The sequence below is a fragment of the Castor canadensis genome, chromosome X, assembly GCF_047511655.1.
Source record: "Castor canadensis chromosome X, mCasCan1.hap1v2, whole genome shotgun sequence".
Taxonomy (NCBI): Eukaryota; Metazoa; Chordata; class Mammalia; order Rodentia; family Castoridae; genus Castor; species Castor canadensis.
In genome coordinates this window covers 2950041-2968627 of record NC_133405.1, presented here as the reverse complement: position 1 = coordinate 2968627, position 18587 = coordinate 2950041, and the positions used below count along the sequence as shown (strand labels likewise).

Sequence of the window (18587 nt, the reverse complement as noted above, 5' to 3'; positions counted from 1 at the left end):
ACCCAGCCCTAACAATGTCACCACCCTTCTGGCATTGACTTACTTTCTTCTGTGCACTGTCAGCTGCTATTGTTTTAATTCAGGTAGGAAGTGATAAGTGCCCAGATGGTGGCTTGAAAGGATCTGAGGAGGAAAAGGACCCTGTACCAGGGCCACCAGATACACTGGACTCAGCTTTCTTCCTCCAAAGCTGGACCATGATAGGTAAGACTGTGGTCCCATATGAGAAATGAAATGGGATCAATGACAGAAGCATTTCCTGACCTATGAAACATGTTTTATATGCTAGGTGAGGAGGCCAAGCATTCCTGTCTTGAGGAAAACTACCCCTCATCCTTTTCAGAGGTGAAGTGGTTCCAGGGTCAGGGAGTGGAGTTGGCTGCTTTCCTTCCCTGTGCTACCAACATGTCCTTATGAAATAAGAAAACACTATTGGTGAATTTCCTTCAAATGCTATATACCATGTCAGAGATTCTCGAAGGGGAGCTCCCTAGATCCTGCAGGAATCCCACGAGATCAAAACTATTTTCACAATGAACTTAAGATAGCATTTTGCCTTTCCCACTGTTTGATACTGATGATGAAAAGGCAGTAGTGACCAAAACTAGCACTTTACCATGAATCAAGATATTGGCCCCAAATTGTACAAGTCATCATTGCAACCCTCATCACCACACTTGCATAGTTAAATACAGCATCAAGCCAAAACCTGGTTTAAGAAGTACTTGTTGAAGCAATGAATATTATTGTTATTAAATTTTGAACCTTGAATACACTCTAATATTGTACAAGATAAAATAGAAAGTGTGCATAGAGGACCTGTGTTGCAAAGCAAAGTGTGAGACTTTTCTCAAGGAGAGAACTTCATTTCAAGCGATGAAGTTGGACTGGAGGTGTGATTCAAGTGGTAAAGCACCTGCTTTGCAAGCATGATGACTTGAGTTCAAAGCCCAGTTCCATCAAAACAAAACAAAACAAATCAAGCGATGAAGTTGCCAGCTGAACTAGCTTGTTTTCATGGAACACCATTTTCTCTTGGAAGAATGATTCACGAACTAAAGTTTTCCAGACTTGTATGTTTTCCAAGAATTTTCTTGAAAGATGGATAAAATGACCTGTCACTTCAAGGAAAACAACTGATTGTATTTGTCATCGATAATAAAATTTGAGTTTTCAAGTGAAACTTGGGGTTTGGAAAAAAACCCTTTTTTCCACTAGTACGACTGTGATTTGTTCTGAGTATCTTTTTCTGAGATCAACAATAACAATAAATGTGACCCGTTTTATTGTGTAATAAGTGCAAAAACACTCGGAAGACTTGCATAATTCAGTGTTTTAGTTTACCATCATTACATAACAAATTACCACAAATTTCATGGCCATACACTAACATCCCATATTATCTCACAGTTTCCATGGGTCAGGAGTCAGGATGGCTTACCTGGGTCCTCTGCTCAGGGTGCAACCAAGGGATCAACTGTGCTGAGTTCTCATGTGGAGGATTGGAAAAGATCCTTGCGGTCATGACACATTCATGTCCTTGCTGCTGTAGTATTCATGGCAGCTTGTTTCTTCAAAGTCAAAGAGGGAGAGAGAGGAAGAGAGAGAGGAAGAGAGAGCAAAAGCGAGAGAGAGAGAGAGAGAGAGAGAGAGAGAGAGAGAGAAAGGGAAGGAGGGGAGGAGGAGTGGGAAAGAGGAGAGAAAAGAGAAGAGGAGAGGAGAGGAGAGGAGAGGAGAAGAGGAGGAAAGAAAAGAGAGCTAATTACTTAATTAGTTCTAGCCCAGCCAGGACAATCTCCCTTTTGGTTAACTTGAAATCATTTGATTGCTGATTTTCATTGTAATCTGAAAAATCCCTTCACCTTTGTCATATTCTATTGTTTAGAAGCAAGCCACAGAGTTTCTTACTCCAAAGAGAATTATACAACGGCGTGACGCTCATTGAGAATTACCCTTGGGTATGTGTTCCATGTATCCAAGCCAGTTTTCTCCTAAATGACCAATATATGATGTTACAAAGTCGCTCGTATGTAAAAAGGTCATTCAAATTACAAGACTGAACAATTGATTTTTATACTATGAAAGAAGAATGTTAACAATTAACTGAAAAAGTTACACTGCAGTATGAAAGGAGAGAAGGTTAGCATTCCCCTTCAAAATTATGGAAGAGGCATACAGATCTGGATGACGTGAATACAGGCAAAGCATTGCCATCTACTTTGTGGCATCTAGACATGGTTTTTGTCACCTGTTTCTTAGGTTACAGCCTTTTGGGGATCCCAACACAAACCAGAATGCATTTACAGCATTCCCTTCTCTTGTGCCTTGGTTTACTCTAATCAGCCTCTCAACCACCTATTCTAAAGAAGAATTTCTAAAGGAGAAAATGGGAACAAATATCAGGCTAACTGATTTTGATATAGCTCTTTCTAAAACCTTAGGCTAAAAGTTTTCATTATCTTTAAGTTTAATTTTTAAAAATTTGAAAGATCATTACAATACTTCTTGCTTTTCTAATGACATATCTGTGTGAGACCCAATTTTCCTCATATACTTCCACCAGAATAACACATATCAACAAATTCAATGCAGAAGCAGATAGAAGAATTCAGCTGTCTTCTATGAAGCCAGATATTAAAGATATTTGCAAAAATATAAAATGATGCCTCTCTTCTCACTAATTTATTTTGTTTTTGTGCCAGGGTCTCTCTATGTTACCCAGACTGGTCTCAAATTCCTGGGCTCAAGCAATCCTCCCACCCCATCTTCCCAAATATCTATGACTGTAGGTATAAACCACCATGCCCAACTTAATTTAAAAAATGTTATGAATATTTAGTTATTTTCTATATCATTTATGCTAATGCATATAGGAATTATTATTTTAATGGAATAAAAATGTTTAAAATTGTCTCTATTCATTTTGAATACAGTAAATATTGATGGATATAATAAACCAAAAGGTCCTTCATCAATAATCTAACAGCCTAAAGGGGTCATGATGAGAACAAAAACTTTAGGAACAAGTCACTATATACATGGGATCGGTTTGCTGGTTTCCTTGGGAGGAGAAGTCTTCACAGATAGCAAACAGTAAAATGTTCATCAAAGAAATAAAGTGGTTTAGTTTTGAATTCACAACATGAGAATCCAGAGGCCTCATTTCTGTTCTGTGACCCAGTTTTTTGACATGAGCAGATCACTCAGCTGCTTTCTCTGTGACCTGGTGGTAAGCTTGCAAGGAACAATCACTTTCAGAGCAGAGTTTGGGTCTCCCTTTAGGTCCATGAATAGAATTATTGGGCTATGAGGCTTCCTTTTCACAAGTGCCACCATTTATCTAGTCTAGAGGTCTGGCACCTATCCAGATATTGCTTCTCAGCCTGATAAAGTGGAAGGAACCACAGTTTGGGAGGCATGTATCCTAGTTCTGGTCTTAGCATTGTTAATGGCCAGCCACAATCTCTGACCATGCGTTTGGTAGTTTCTAAGATCTTCAATGCTTGTGATGCAATCTCAGACCCTGTAAAAGGCAACCCTTTGCAAGGGTTGCAATCTATCCAGAGAGAAGAAGGTTAAAGACCTGAATTTCCATGCCAATGCTCCTGAGCCTCCAGGTTTGGCTCCCTGAACTGTTTCTGTTCCCTTAGTCTGGAGCCAACACTTTCAACTAGACTTTAGAGTTGTAGTTTTAGAAAGTCTGGAAGGAAAGAGAGCAGGACATGCCTCTCAAAGGGCTGGGCACAGAAAGAAGGGATAAAAGGTTCTTACTGGAAAATGCTATGGAAACCAGTCATTTTTAATTAGGTCAATCAGTTAATTTTGAAATGCACATCATATTAGGTAGGACGGAAAATGAAAGTGGCAAGATAGAAATGAAGCTCCCATCCCTTGCACCCCAAATACTACCACTCAGAGCCCTGAGAACAGGAGGCAAAAGTGATGTCTGTTCTGCCACATAAAGCCTCTGCCAGGTCCAGAGAACTTCATAGAAAGTATCTGCATTAGGTGCTTACTCCACTTGCCCCATGTTCAGATGAAAATGAGCCCACCAGCCACTGTCCAAGGCAGTCCTAAAAGCATCAAAGCTAAGGAGGGCACCCCCATTATCACCCTGATGTGCTTCAGGAATTGTTCAAGATACCATTTAATAGTCGTATAGTGCTTGCTATGGACTGAATGTTTGTGTTCCCCAAGAAAAGAGATTGTTTTTCACCTGCGAGTAATGAAAGCCCAGTTCCTAGTCATGCCAGCAATATGAAAGGTCTGTTACCTTATGTCACTGGAGATCCTGAGGCAGGAGCTCTGGGACTGTTGATGCAGTGGCCCCTTGAAGCCATAAGTAGCCAGGTTCCTTCCATCTTTTTGTTCTAAAACACTCAATGAGTCACCTTTGTCCCTGACTAGCTTCCTTCATAGTGACCAGACAATTGCTATAGGCCTTTGTAACCCATCGACATGACGATGTTCACCCAATGAGGACCCTTCCTCCAGCACCTGTCTCATGTTTCACATCCTCAGGCCTAAGCCAATCTTTGGCAACAACAATGGAGATCTTCCTTCCGAGGCTAGAGGATGAGCCCAGATTCCCCTGAAACCCAAGGGCCTTATGGAAAAGGGTGGATACTTGAGCAAAATTGGGGTTCTCTGAGGAAGGTAAGAGAACAGATGTTTGGGTGGTTTACCATGTCTACTGCACATAGAGAAAACTGGAAATGGAGAAAACTCTTTCCTCTGAATGCAAGAAGGGAAATATGGAACTAACAGTGAGTCCAAGAGGCATAGATGTTGTGTTTCCCCTTTCTTATCTTTCTTTTTGGAAATAGAGTAAGAGCTGAATAAAACAAGAGCAAAGGAAAATCTTCTGGAGAATTTCCTTCATATTATTCATACTATTAATAGAAGGGGTGAATATGATTGAAGTTACACACTCCCTGCTGTAATGGACTGAAACCACTCCCCACTGTGAGCCAAAATAAATCCTTTCTTCAAATTGTTTCTCTCAGATATTTGGTTACAGTGACCAAAAACTGATACATACTCACATTCCACGATCTAGCCTACCAGAAAAGCTGTCAAATCTATCTTCAAAGTATTTCCAAAACCTGACCATCTCTCATCCTCCTCCAGGGCTACCTTTTGGTCCCAGTCAGCATCACCTCTTTCCTATATATTGCATAGAATCCAAACTAGTGGCCCTGATTCTACTCTACCCCAACCCCATCCACCACATCTCACCCCACTCCACCCTACTGACTCAACCTCCAAAAAGCAGACAAAGAGATTCTCTTAAAACACCATGGCAAGTTAGGTTCCGATCTGTTTGGAACACTCCAGAGGCTTTCCTTTTGGATCCGAGTAAAATACCAGGCCTTCCAATGCTGTTCACGGTTCATGACGTCATGGCCAGTGAGCTCTCAAACTCATTTTGTATCTCACGGAACTCTCTCTCCTTCAGTCATACTTGCTTCACTGCTTTGCTTTAAGGTATCAGATGTCCCCTTCTTTAGGGTTTTTGCCTAGAACCTTCTGTAGTATGGGTTCGGGGAGATTTTGTTGCTTTTTGTTGTTGTTCTTGAATTTTCCATTCTCTTTTTTCTTTTATTCATATGTGTATACAATGTTTCGGTCATTTCTTCCCTTTCCCCCCCACGGCCCTTTACCCTCCCCCCACCCCCTCCCTCTCCCCGCCTACTCCCTCGCTACCAGGCAGAAGCTATTTTGCCCTTATTTCTAATTTTGTTGAAGAGAGAGTATAAGCAATAATAGAAAGGAACAAGGGATGTTGCTAGTTAAGATAAGGATAGCTATACAGGGAGTTGACATGCACTGACTTCCTGTACATGTGTGTTACCTTCTAGGTTAATTCTTCTTGAACTAACCTTTTCTCTAGTTCCTGGTCTCCTTCTCCTATTGGCCTCAGTTGCTTTAAAGTATCTCCATTAGTTTCTCTGCATTGAGGGCAACAAATGCTATCTAGTTTTTTAGGTGTCTTACCTATCCTCACCCCACCCTTGTGTGCTCTCGCTTTATCATGTGATCAAAGTCCAATCCCCTTGTAGTGTTTGCCCTTGATCTAATGTCCACATATGAGGGAGAACATACGATTTTTGGTCTTTTGGGCCAGGCTAACCTCACTCAGAATGATGTTCTCCAGTTCCATCCATTTACTTGCAAATCATAAAATTTCATTCTTCATGGCTGCATAAAATTCCATTGTGTATAGATACCACATTTTCTTAATCCATTCGTCAGTAGTGGGGCATCGTGGCTGTTTCCATAACTTGGCTATTGTGAATAGTGCCGCAATAAACATGGGTGTGCAGGTCCCTCTGGAGTAACCTGTGTCACAGTCTTTTGGGTATATCCCCAAGAGTGGTATTGCTGGATCATATGGTAGATCAATGTTTAGATTTTTAAGTAGCCTCCAAATTGTTTTCCAGAGTGGTTGTACTAGTTTACATTCCCACCAACAGTGTAAGAGGGTTCCTTTTTCCCCACATCCTCGCCAACACCTGTTGTTGGTGGTGTTGCTAATGATGGCTATTCTAACAGGGGTGAGGTGGAATCTTAGTGTAGTTTTAATTTGCATTTCCTTTATGGCTAGAAATGGTGAGCATTTTTTCATGTGTTTTTTGGCCATTTGAATTTCTTCTTTTGAGAAAGTTCTGTTTAGTCCACTTCCCATTTCTTTATTGGTTCATTAATTTTGGGAGAATATAGTTTTTTGAGTTCCCTATATATTCTGGTTATCAGTCTTTTGTCTGATATGTAGCTGGCAAATATTTTCTCCCACTCTGTGCATGGTTTCTTCAGTTTAGAGACCATTTCTTTTGTTGAGCAGAAGCTTTTTAGTTTTATGAAGTCCCATTTATCTAGGCTATCTCTTAGTTGCTGAGCTGCTTGGGTTCCATTGAGAAAGTCCTTGCCTATACCTGTTAGTTCCAAAGTATTTCCTACTCTTTCCTCTACCAACTTTAGAGTTTGGGGTCTGATACTAAAGTCCTTGATCCATTTTGAGTTAATATTGGTATATGGTGATAAACACGGATATAGTTTCAGTTTTTTGCAGACTACTAACTAGTTTTCCCAGCAGTTTTTCTCCATCGTATATTTTTATAGCCTTTGTCAAAGATAAGTTGGTTATAGTGGTGTGGCTTCATATCCGGATGCCCTATTCTGTTCCACTGGTCTACGTGTCTGTTTTTGTGCCAGTACCATGCTGTTTTTATTGCTATTGCTTTGTAATATAGTTTGAAGTCAGTTATTGTGATACCTCCTGCATTGTTCTTTTGACTGAGTATTGCCTTGGCTATTCATGGCCTCTTGTGTTTCCATATAAATTTAACAGTAGATTTTTCAATCTCCTTGATGAATGTCATTGGGATTTTGATGGGAATTGCATTAAACATGTAGATTACTTTTGGGAGTATAGACATTTTTACTATGTTGATTCTACCAATCCATGAGCATGGGAGATCTCTCCACTTTCTATAGTCTTCCTCAATCTCTTTCTTCAGAAGTTTATAGTTTTCCTTGTAGAGGTCATTCACATCCTTTGTTAAGTATACACCTAGGTATTTGATTTTTTTGAGGCTATTGTAAATGGAATTGTTTTCATATATTCTTTCTCAGTTGGTTCATTATTAGTGTATACAAATGCTAATGATTTTTCTATGTTGATTTTATATCCTGCTACCTTGTTATAGCTGTTAATGGTATCTAGGAGCTTTTGAGTAGAGTTTTTTGGGTCTTTAAGGTATAGGATCATGTCGTCTGCAAATAGAGATATTTTGACAGTTTCTTGACCTATTTGTATTCCTTTTATTCCTTCTTCTTGCCTAATTGCTCTGGCTAGGAATTCCAGTACTATGTTGAATAGGAGTGGAGATTGTGGGCATCCTTATCTGGTTCCTGATTTTAGAGGGAATGGTTTCAATTTTTCTCCATTAAATATAATGCTGGCTGTAGGTTTGTCATAAATAGCTTTTATAATGTTGAGGTACTTTCCTTCTATTCCTAGTTTTCTTAGAGCTTTTATCATGAAATGGTGTTGGATCTTATCAAAGGCTTTTTCTGCATCTATTGAGATGATCAAGTGCTTTTTGTCTTTGCTTCTGTTAATGTGGTTTATTGCGTTTATTGATTTTTGTATGTTGGACCACCCCTGCATCCCTGGGATGAAGCCTACTTGGTCGTGGTGAATAATCTTTTTGATGTGTTGTTGAATTCGGTTTGCCATTATTTTGTTGAGGATTTTTGCATCAATGTTCATTAAGGAGATTGGCCTATAGTTCTCCTTTTTGGAGGTGTCTTTGCCTGGTTTTGGGATAAGTGTAATACTGGCTTCATAAAATGTGTGTGGCAGTTTTCCTTCCCTTTCTATTTCGTGGAACAGTTTAAGGAGGGTTGGTATCAGTTCTTCTTTAAAGGTCTGATAGAATTCAGCAGAGAATCCATCAGGTCCTGGACTTTTCTTTTTGGGGAGACTCTTGATTGCTGCTTCAATTTCATTTTGTGTTATAGATCTATTCAGGCGATTAATTTCCTCTTGGTTCAGTTTTGGATGATCATATGTATCTAGAAATCGGTCCATTTCCTTAAGATTTTCAAATTTATTTGAATATAGGTTCTCAAAGTAGTCTCTGATGATTTCCTGGACTTCCATGGTGTTTGTTGTTATCTCCCCTTTTGCATTCCTAATTCTACTAATTTGGGTTTTTTCTCTCCTCATTTTAGTCAGGTTTGCCAGGGGTCTATCGATCTTGTTTATTTTTTCAAAGAACCAACTTTTTCTTTCATTAATTCTTCGTATGATTTTTTTCACTTCTATTTCGTTGATTTCAGCTCTTATTTTTATTATTTCTCTCCTTCTATTTGTTTTGGGATTTGCTTGTTCTTGTTTTTCTAGGAGTTTGAGATGTATCATTAGGTCATTGATTTGGGATCTTTCAGTCTTTTTAATATATGCACTCATGGCTATAAACTTTCCTCTCAGGACTGCCTTAACTGTGTCCCATAGGTTCCGGTAGGTTGTGTTTTCATTTTCATTGACTTCCAGGAACTTTTTAATTTCCTCTTTTATTTCATCGATGATCCATTCTTCATTAAGTAATGAGTTCTTTAGTTTACAGCTGTTTGCATGTTTTTTGTCTTTACTTTTGTTGTTGAGTTCTACTTTTACTGCATTGTGATCAGATAGTATGCACGGTATACTTTCTATTTTCTTGTATTTCCTGAGACTTGCTCTGTGCCCTAGGATATGATCTATTTTGGAGAAGGTTCCATGGGCTGCTGAGAAGAATGTGTATTGTGTAGAAGTTGGATGAAATGTTCTGTAGACATCTACTAGGTCCATTTGATCTATTGCATATTTTAGATCTTGGATTTCTTTATTGATTTTTTGTTTGAATGACCTATCTATTGATGATAATGAGGTGTTAAAGTCTCCCACAACCACTGTGTTGGCGTTTATATATGCTTTTAGGTCTTTCAGGGTATGTTTGATGAAATTGGGTGCATTGACATTGGGTGCGTACAGGTTGATAATTATTATTTCCTTTTGGTCTATTTCCCCTTTTATTAGTATGGAATGTCTTTCTTTATCTCGTTTGATCAATGTAGGTTTGAAGTCTACTTTGTCAGAGATAAGTATTGCTACTCCTGCCTGTTTTTGGGGACAATTGGCTTGGTAAATCTTCTTCCAGCCTTTCGTCCTAAGCCTATGCTTATTTCTGTCGGTGAGATGGGTCTCCTGTAAGCAACAAATTGTTGGATCTTCCTTTTTAATCCACTTCGTTAAGCGGTGACTTTTGATGGGTGAATTAAGTCCATTAACATTAAGCATTAGTACTGATAGGTATGTGGTGATTCCTGTCATTTAGTTGTCTTAGTTGTTTGAAGGTTTGATTGTGTGTACCTAAGTTGAGGTTACTCTCTACTTTCTTGCTTTTTCTTTTCCTGTGGTTTGGTGCTGCCTGTCTTTTCATGGTTAAGTTGGGTTTCACTTTCTGTGTGCAGAATCCCTTGAAGAATCCTTTGTAGTGGTGGCTTTGTGGTCACATATTGTTTTAGTTTCTGCTTATCATGGAAGACTTTTATTGCTCCATCTATTTTGAATGATAGTTTTGCTGGGTAGAGTATCCTGGGGTTGAAGTTATTTTCATTCAGTGCCCAGAAGATCTCACTCCATGCTCTTCTTGCTTTTAATGTTTCTGTTGAGAAGTCTGCTGTGATTTTGATGGGTTTACCTTTGTATGTTATTTGTTTTTTCTCTCTTACAGCCTTCAATATTTTTTCCTTAGTTTCTGAACTTGTTGTTTAATGATGATATGTCATGGGGTAGTTCTATTTTGATCTGGTCTGTTTGGTGTCCTGGAGGCCTCTTGCATCTGTATGGGAATATCTTTCTCTAGATTTGGGAAGTTTTCTGTTATTATTTTGTTAAATATATTATGCATTCCCTTTGCTTGCACCTCTTCTCCTTCTTTGATGCCCATGATTCTCAAGTTTGGTCTTTTGATGGAGTTGGTGAGTTCTTGTATTTTCTTTTCACAGGTCTTGAGTTGTTTAATTAATAGTTCTTCGGTTTTTCCTTTAATTACCATTTCACCTTCAATTCCTGAGATTCTGTCTTCTGTTTGTTCTATTCTGCTGGATTGGCCTTCTGTTTTGTTTTGCAGTTCTGTTTCATTCTTTTTTCTGAGGTTTTCCATATCCTGGCTGTTTTCCTCTTTTATGTTGTCTATTTTTGTCCTGAGTTCATTTATCTGTTTATTCATCGTGTTCTCTCTTTCACTTTGGTGTTTATACAGTGCTTCTATGGTTTCCTTTATTTCTTCTTTTGTTTTTTCAAATTCTCTATTTTTGTTGTCTTGGAATTTCTTGAGTGTCTCCTGTACATTTTGGTTGACCCTATCCAGTATCATGTCTATAAAATTCTCATTGAGTACCTGTACTATGTCTTCTTTTAAGTTATTCTTGTGGGCTTCATTGGGTCCTTTGGCATAGTTTATCTTCATTGGAGTCTGGATCTGAGTACCTGTTTTCTTCATTCCCGTCTGGTTCCTGTACTAATTTTTTGCTGTGGGGAAACTGGTTTCCCTGTTTTTTCTGTCTTCCCGTCATTGTCTTTGGTGTTGTTACTGTCCCTGTACTGTGTGCAATTAAGTATTTTCTAGCTTGTAATAATAACAGTGGTAATATTTAGAATGGAAGGGTGAGCTGAGATGGAAAGCAAGAAGTTAAAGAAATGGGAAAAACAAATACACAGACTGGAGGGAGAAAACAGAACAAGGTGTCAGACAAGAAGATTTCAAAGGTATAAACAGGGAGCTTTAGTGTACTAATCAACAGTAAGCTGAACAGACATTAGAGAGACAGAGAGAGGATTGAAAATCAAAAATTAAAAAAAAAAGGTAAGATTAAAAATAAAAAATAAGTAAATGAAAGAAAAATCTATTTATAAAAATGTGTTAAAATAAAATGAAAAAATAGAAAAATTTAAAAAACCAAAAAACCTCCAAGTTCAAATGCAGTGAAGTCACAGTCTCCAATCCTGGAGATGGTGCCTCAGATGTTGTTCTGTAGTTGTCTCATCAAAGGGGACGCATAAAGAAGAACAAAAGTACACACACATGCACAAAAATAACCCCACCAAGTGTCCCAGGTTCAAATGCAATACAGTTTCAGTAAGTTTTTCAGCTTGCAGGTGTAATTCGGTTGTTCTCTCATCAAAGGTAGGGAGACAAAGAAAAAAAAAAGAGTCTGGAGAAAGTTCTGAGAATGGTTTCTGCAACTGTGGCTTGCCTGTCAGCTGTTGTCAGCCTGTAGTTGCTGGAGGCATTGTTTATGCAGATCTCTGGGGTGAGCTTAGCACTCACCTGGGCCTGCAGGCTTTGTTTGCTCAGATTTCTCCTGTGTGTGAGCCTCTGCTACAAGCTTTCCCCTTTCCAAGCACTGGGAAAGGTGACACTGCACCCACGTTCTCAGGCCTGCGTGTTTATTTACAGTTCATATGGGAGGTGGGTCTTTCCCCCTCTCCTGTGGAGTTTTCCTCCCACTGCCACTTTCACAAGCTTTCCCACTCCTGGTTACTGGGCAGTGCTGCTGCTCCTGCCAGCCGCCATGTTTGTTTACAGTTCATGTGGGAAGTGGGTCTTCCCTCCTCTCCTGTGGAGTTTTCCTCCCTCCACCACTCTCACAAACCTCCCCGCTCCTGGTTGCTGGGCACATGCCCCCGCTGCTGCCAGAGGCTCTCCGGCCAGGGTGGCTTGTTTATATACAGTCCCGGGAAGGATTCCCTTTCCCCAATCTTCGGTGCTCAGTTCACCCCACCCTCTTTCCTGCGTGTCTTATTTGTTCTTATTGCTTATTACTCAGTTTCTCTTTTTTCCCTGGGTGGAGGTTGGTCTGTCCAGAGGGTTGCTGCTCTGGCCCAGGCTTGTCTGTGGGAGTACCGTGGTACCGTGAAGCTCACCTGTTCCGCGTCTTCCCAAGCTGTCTGGGCGCCGGCAACTGGCGGCCCGGGGGCCCTCCTTGTTTCTCAGTTTAACGTGAAGTGGAGATTCTCTGCGCCGGCAGGAGGTGTGGAGGGGGTCAAAGTTATGCCTTTTCTCAGTGATTATGCCTGCAAAGTGTGTCTCTGGTGTCTCTCCATGATTTCACTATAGGAGACTCGCTTTCTGCTTCCTCCTTCTAGCTGCCATCTTGGAATTCTTCAAGGTAGGTTTGAAGTCTACTTTGTCTGAGATAAGTATCGCTACTCCTGCCTGTTTTCGGTGGCCATTGGCTTGGTAAATCTGCTTCCAGCCTTTTATGCTAAGCCTATGAATATTTCTATTGATGAGATGGGTCTCCTGTAAGCAACAAATTGTTGGATCTTCCTTTTTAATCCAGTTTTTCAAATTGTGCCTTTTGATGGCCGAATTATGTCCATTAACATTAAGCATTAGTACTGATAGGTATGTGGTGATTCCTGTCATTTAGTTGTCTTAGTTGTTTGAAGGTTTGATTGTGTGTACCTAAGTTGAGGTTACTCTCTACTTTCTTGCCTTTTCTTTTCCTGTAGTTTGGTACTGCCTGCCCTTTCATGGTTATGTTGGGTTTCACGTTCTGCATGCAGAATTCCTTGAAGAATATTTTGTACTGGTGACTTTGTGGTGACATATTGTTTTAGTTTCTGCTTATCATGGAAGACTTTTATTGCTCCATCTATTTTGAATGATAGGTTTGCTGGGTAGAGTATCCTAGGGTTGAAGTTTTTTTCATTCAGTGCCTGGAAGATATCACCCAAAGCTCTTCTGGCTTTTAATGTTTCTGTTGAGAAGTCTGCTGTGATTTTGGTGGGTTTACTTTTGTATGTTATTTGTTTTTGCTCTCTTACAGCCTTCAATATTCTTTCTCTATTCTCTGTACTTGTTGTTTTAATGATAATATGTCATGGGGTAGTTCTATTTTGGTCAGGTCTGTTTGGAGATCTGGAGGCTTCCTGTACCTGTATGGTCATAGTTTTCTCTCTATTTGGGAAATTTTCTGTTATTATTTTGTTAAATATATTATGCATTCCTTTTGCTTGCACCTCTTCTCCTTCTTCATTGCCCATGATTCTTAGGTTTGGTCTTTTGATGGAGTCAGTAAGTTCTTGCATTTTCTTTTCACAGGTTTTGAGTTGTTTAACTAATAGTTCTTTGGTTATTACTTCAATTACCATTTCATCTTTGAGTTCTGAGATTCTGTCTTCTGCTTGTTCTATTCTGCTGCATTGGCCTTCCATTTTGTTTTGCATTTCTGTCTTGTTCTTTTTTCTGAGGTTTTCCATATCCTGAGTCCCTCCCTCTTTAATATTGTCTATTTTCATCCTGAGATCATTTATCTCTCTTTTTTATCATGTTCTTTGTTTCACTTTGGTGTTTATACAGTGTTTCTTTAGTTTCTTTTATTTGTTCTTGTGCTTTCTCAAATTCTCTATTTTTATTGTCTTGGAATTTCTTGAGTGTCTTCTGTACATTTTGGTTGACCATATCCTGTATCATCTCTATAAAATTCTCATTGATTACTTGCAGGATTTCTTCTTTCAGAGTGTTCTTGTGGGCTTCATTGGGTTCTTTGGTATAGTTTAACTTTGTTTTTTTGGAGTTTGGATCTGGGTATCTGTTTTATTCATTTCCCTCTGGTTCCTGTACTAATTTATTATTGGGGGGAAAATTGCTTCCCTCTTTTTTCCATCTTCCCATCATTGCCCTTGCTACTGTTACCATCCCTGAACTGTGTGTAATTCAGTATTGTCTAGCTTGTAATAATAACAATGATGATATCTAGAATGGAAAGGTGACAGGAGAGGGAAAGGAAAGAAGGTTAAAAAAAAGGAAAAAAAAATACAAACAAACAAAAACCAAACAAACAAACAAACAAAAACAAAGACAAAGAAATATACAGGGAGCGATAGTGTACTAGTCAATGGTAAGCTAAACAGGCATTAGAGAGACAGAGAGAGGATAATAATAAAAAATTAAAAATATATGTATAAATAAATTTTTTAAATCCCCAAGTTCAAATGCAATAAAGTTTCAGTCTTAATAATTTTGGTGTTAGTCCTTCAGCCTCCAGTCCTGAAGACTTCTCAGTGTCTGAGAAGTAGTTCTGTCATTTTCTCATCAAAGGCAAAAAAACAAACAAACAAAAAAATCCCAAGTCAAATGCAATAGAGTTTCAGTTAGTCCTTTACCATCCAGTCCTAGTTCTGTCATTGTCTCATCGAAGGAAGAGAAAAAAAGAGTCTGGAGACAGCTTTATGAATGTCTATCTGGGGCTGCAGCTCACCTGCCTCCTACTGTCAGCCATCTGCTGCTGTAGGCTTTGTTTATTTAGCATTTTCCTGGATGCATGTCCTTTTCCTTTTCTCCAGTATATAGTCCCACCCACCTTTTGCAATTGCAGTCTTTTTTTGTAATGTAGCCTTCACGTAGGGAGGTGCCCCTCCCCCACCCTCTGGTGGAGCATGCCACACTTTAGCCACCAGTGGAAGCCTTCCCCTCTCCAAGCACACGTTGTGACTTCATTTAAACAGTGTGCAGTGCAGGTATGCATTCAATATTATGGGGTAGCCATTAATATACACAATTTAAATATTTTCCCAATCAGTCAAAAGTTAGAAGCAAGAAATTACATTCCTCATTCTACTGATGGTGACCCCTTATTAATTTATGATCGTCTTCTCTGACCACTTTACCTTCACCCTCAGTGATGTGTCTCCTGTTCACGTAAGCACATTTCCAATTCTTAACACACCTATTGCCTTTCTCTTTGTCTTCTCATCTCTCTCTCTCTCTCAACCGTTTACTTCCTTTTCTCTAATGTCTTCTTCATTAGCCTTGAAAACACATTCAATTTTCTCTGATCATAGGGAAAAAGATTATCTTGAGTCTTTATTTAAACTCACCAATATATAGCCTAAGTTTTTCTCTTTAGCCAGCTTTACTGAGGCAAAATTGGTATGCAAAAAATAAATAATGTACACAGCATATACAATTTTGTGAGTTTGGACATATATCTACATTTTCGTTACCATCATAACTCCTCTTATGATCCTTTATCCTTCAGCAATCATTGACTGCATCTTTCCCCTTCTCCCTCCACCATCAAACTTCTGGAAAGATGTATGTGTGCTCATGGTTTCCACCACTTGTCAATCTCCTCCTTACTTATTAATCTCCCCCATTATTCTGGCCTCCACAGAAGCTACTCTTGTCTACGTCATCAGTGACTTTCAGGTTGCTAAATCCACTATTAGTCTTAGTATTCTTCTTACTGAACACCCTGGTAGTATTGAATACTGCTGACCATTCTGTCCTTCAAAACTCTGCTCTTTACAATACTAGTTCTTTCTTACTCCTTTTGGGGCTGTCACTTTTTTACAATCTTCCAAATGGTAGGTACCCAGGATCCTGTCTGAACTCTGTAACCTTTATTCACTTCTAAACTGTAGAACCTCCTCCCCGACCCCTGCCAAACTTATACCTATATAACAAACAATCCACTTGACATCTCTAACTGGACCTTCCACAGACGTCTCCAACACAAGTTCAAAATGAACTTGCCATCTCACTCTTGCCCCATCCCATGCAAGTTAATACCCTCCTTGTGTCTCTCACTTCAGCGATGATGACATCATCCTCACAGTCACCAAAGCCATGATTCTGGGGGTGTTCAAGCAGTTACCACACCCTGCCACTTTCCATTTTATTAGCATTTCTCAAATTGGCTCCTAGCTTTTATAAGCACTGCCAGTATTTTCCTCTAGGCCCTTATCATTACTGCCTGTGACTATTAAAACAGCTTACACCATGAGAATCAACTTAAGGAGATATGGGTTACTGACTCTAGGAGACAGATTCCAGCATCAATGACAACTTGGAGTCTGTAGCTAACTTACAAGTAGACAACTCTGATTCAAAATTTTTCTGGTCATGTTATTGATGTCCCATTGTGCTGCTGGATGTCATGGGAGTTTGGGCCATGTCTCCAGACTATTTCCAAAGGAGAGATTCTGCAAATAATACATATAATAAAGGGAAATCATTCTCTATCATAGCATTTCATAGCTCCATTCCTCGTTTAACCTCGTGTTAAAACGTAAGAACTGGCATCACACTTTCCTGGAGAAAATCAGCTGCTGGAGGGACTTTTAACTTTATGTTGGATATGTGATTCTGGGAGGTCTCCTCTCTTCTTGTTGAAGCTTTGACACCTTGTGACACTTTGCCTAGGAACAATGAAGGTCCACAGTTTTGCTAGATGTCATTGACACAGTGCTTCTCTGGATTGCCCTTCATCTATAGCACCATTCGTTCATTTGAAAATATTAATTGAACACCTCCCTCATTCTCAGCAAAGTTCAAAGTGCTGGAGGTCAGCAGTGAAAAAAATACAGGGGAAGACCCTACTATCACAGAGCTCACTTCTCAAGGGCTCAGGCGCCCACTTCATGCTTCCTTTCACAACAAATCCACTTTCCAGTTACTTAAAAGTGCTATCTGTAGTTTCTCACCTCACTTTCTCTGCAGTGAACGTTCTATCACTCAACTGGTCTAAAATGGCACTTACAAAGATCTCAAATGACCAGCATACTGCCCAATCAACTAATACTTCTGTCCTCATCTTTGTTTACTTATGTATTCAAATCCCTGCTGCTTCCTTCCTGAAACACAACTCATAAATGCCAAGACAACACAATATCATTACTATTTTCTTCTCTTCTAAATCTAGTCAAAGACTCCCTGAAACCCAAGAGCCAGAGCAAAGATGTCCCAAAGACCTTGGTAAAGAGCATTGATATTTGACCACTGCCCATGAAGCCCCACCTCCTGACTCTTCTTTCAGTAATTCTTCACAACAAGCCCTGTGCAGTAGGAATGCTGGGACATCTGTTGTGAATGTAAAGCCAACTTGGGCAGTGCCTTATGTGTGCTGGAACTAGTGAAGGGCAGTGGCTGTTACTTCTCCCAGTATTTGATCCCAGCCCCTCCCAAAGTGGAATGCTGTTCATGAGGTCATTGTTCTCCAGGACACTTCAGAGACGATGCACAACAGTGGTACATAGACTAGGTAATCACCCCAAATGAAATACCACAAATAAAACTGAGTAAACGTTCTTGTTAAGAGACGTGTTGGAGAATCTGGGTGTGAAGGACTCTTCCTGTATGGGAAACTCCTAGAATTGGAGTCAAGGACCAGCTCCTTCCTTCCCACACAGAGGCTGTTTCCTACAAAAACATTTTCATTCATTTCATCACCACCCCAAAATCAAGTGTTGCCTTGTAATTGGCAAATACAATCAAGATAACATATTTAAAAATCACTTAAATAGCCTGCTCTGACTCAAGCAGAACACCACGTGGAAGCCAAGTGAGGCCACACCTCATGAGAGAACTACCCTTCTCTCAGGAAATCCCTGTAGACAATGGGGATGATCAGCTACTTTTGGTGCTGTGTTCAGCAGCACCTCTCATATCTGCCCCAGGAGGTTGTTCCCCCGCTGCAATACCCAGCATGCAAAAGGAACTGCGCAGAGCAGTTTTCCACTCTCAGCCTAAGTCACAGCATCGAGGATCCTTCCATGGTCACCTTATAACCTCATTACACTCAAATCCCATGGAAGGAATTGTGGTTTCCTGAAGCCCCAGAACTGCCTTGGCTCAGGGCATTGACACTCACTCACTCTCGCCTGGGCCCCACCTATCCACACCTCCCTTATGGCTGAGGCTCCTAGACACTGCTGTTCTAAAGTAAGGGTGGTGGGCCTGGATGCCCTGGTCTACTAGTAACTTCACCACTACTCAAAGGCCTCCCAGAGAGCTGGGGTTCAATGGAAGTTTGAAGAATAAATGAGACAGTGAGTTGTGAAATTATTTATTAAGTTATAGTTTCATCTATATTCTCAGGTAGCCAAGCAAATCCAGGTAAATACACATATTATTTAACGTCACAAGGAAGACCAAAGAGAAAGCTAGAATTGATCTTACTTTCTCTTACTCTTCACACTTTTCTGAGTTCCGTCCTTAATCACATCTAAGGAAATAGCCACACAC

General features: G+C 39.8%; 1 non-coding gene across 1 annotated transcript; it reads left to right on the top strand.

Moving 5' to 3' along the window:
- The first annotated feature begins 2117 nt into the window (after nt 1-2117).
- LOC141420191 (U6atac minor spliceosomal RNA) lies at nt 2118-2245 on the top strand. Its single transcript, XR_012444860.1, has one exon. It is a non-coding gene; the product is annotated as a U6atac minor spliceosomal RNA (small nuclear RNA).
- The last annotated feature ends 16342 nt before the right edge of the window (nt 2246-18587 follow it).